Source organism: Pteropus vampyrus, unplaced genomic scaffold (assembly GCF_000151845.1).
Source record: "Pteropus vampyrus isolate Shadow unplaced genomic scaffold, Pvam_2.0 Scaffold30, whole genome shotgun sequence".
Lineage (NCBI taxonomy): Eukaryota > Metazoa > Chordata > Mammalia > Chiroptera > Pteropodidae > Pteropus > Pteropus vampyrus.
In genome coordinates this window covers 3,845,841-3,847,842 of record NW_011888811.1, presented here as the reverse complement: position 1 = coordinate 3,847,842, position 2,002 = coordinate 3,845,841, and the positions used below count along the sequence as shown (strand labels likewise).

At 30.1% G+C, this 2,002-nt stretch overlaps 1 pseudogene; it reads right to left on the bottom strand.

The window, feature by feature from the left end:
* Nucleotides 1–254: 254 nt before the first annotated feature.
* Nucleotides 255–373, bottom strand: LOC111737718 (annotated as a pseudogene).
* Between the last annotated feature and the right edge of the window lie 1,629 nt (nucleotides 374–2,002).

Below are 2,002 nucleotides of genomic sequence, written 5' to 3'. Positions count from 1 at the left end.
AAAATAAAATTAAGAAAAACTAAGAAATATTATCAGTTTTGATCTTAAATGAGAAAAATGAGAGATATATGAAAAATAGAATTTTAATTATAATAACATAAATTAAGAAACAGATACCTTCCACTTTCATAATGATGATCAGAGATAACATTTTTTCTTTTTTTTTTTAGGCCAGGCAACCCTTGGTTGACCTCACAGATTGCAAGGACCTTGTCAGTTTACAATCCCTTATTATTATTTTTTTAAATTTTTTACACCTAGAGCAACTGCTCTTCCTAGGTGGTCTCCCATCCAAGTACTAACCAGGCCTGACCCTGCTTAGCTTCTCAGATCAGATGGGCTCAGGATTGTTCAGGGTAGCATGGCCATAGACCAGAGATAACCTTTTACTGAGAGGATGCAGCATTGATGATATGCATTTATATCCCCCTGGGCCATGACAGAATTTGTCAGCTGAAGACTACTAAATCAATTTATAATTAGATTCTACAATTTAGGAGTGATTGTAAAATACAAAACAGAAATGACTCTTTACCACTTTAAAATCTCTCACTAACAATAATGATAATTAAAGATATTAAAAGATTGCTAATATTTTTCCTCAATCTACATTGTCTTTATATTTTAAAATGTTTTATTTCTTTCAAAAACAAGAAGCGAGCCACAGAAACGTTAAGTATCATGAATAAGCTTTGGAACTCACAGTTAACGTCTGAGCTTAGTCTAACATTTAGAACTCCCAATTTACAACCTGCTTCCTCTCAACATTACAACTAAATTCCAGAAAGATCTAGACACTGTTTTTGTTGTTGTTGTTGCAAATATTACTTAATAATCCTTTTTTAACATTAAAAAGTAAGGTAAAAAGTGAAATACCCTCTTCACTTAACATTATAGATTTTACTTCCTTTCACAAAGGTTAGATTTATTTTCTTGTGCATTTCTAACATTTTCTTGTAAAAACACCCTTCTTTACAATGCATTTATAGAAATATACTTACAGAAATGTATAGTTTGGAGTTTTGTGTGTGTGTGTGAGTGTTTGTGAATCTATATGTGTTGTTATATAAATGTTTTTGAAAATGGTTTTACATGGTTTTTTCTTTCTTTTCTTTTTTTTTTTCAGTTTAAATTATCTCGTGGAGAAATTCCAAAGATAGATAGGTGGATAAATAGATAGAATATATAAATACATATATTTCAGACCTATGACTATTATCTTGCATTACAAACAACAGTTTATTAAATCATTATTTTATTCATGGAATTTAGAATATGTCCTTTTTATGTATAAATAATAAGAACAGCGAACATCTTTGGACCTGCCTAAAGTATTAATATACCTCTATCAGAAATCTGCAAGCAGAATTGATGAGTAAAAGGGAATACACTTTTAAAATGTTTATAGATATTTAAAAATTGGTTTCCAAGTATACATGAGCATTTATTTGTGTCTATATTTGGCAGCATTAGATATTTTCACTCTTTCAGATAGTTTGTTGCTTTAATTTGCATTCTTCATGTTACTTATTAGCCATTTGAATTTATCTTTTTATAAATGTCTTGTTCATATACATTTTTATATTTTTATTAAATCAGTTGTCTTTGTTCTATTGCATTTTAAGTTTTTTAAATCTATTCCAGATATGTTATATGATATATGTGTGCATGAGAGAAAGAGATTAATACATGTATGAGAGAGAGAGAGAGAGATTTTGCAAATCTTTCATTGTGTACATTTGGTTGGTTAACCTTGGTGCCACATTGCTCAGTGGAAGGCTGTTAAATTTTACATCCACACATGGATCAATGTATAACCCAGCTAGATGATCAAATCAAAAGCCAAGGACATATTTGGTTTGTGTGTTCAAAGTAGCTTAATATTGTGATTCTTTTACTAGAGGTCAGTGGTAAAGAGTATGGGCTTTAGTGTTATCCAGGGTTTTGAATTCTGCATTAGCTTTGTGATCTTGGAAACATAATCACATAACTTCTCTGCACC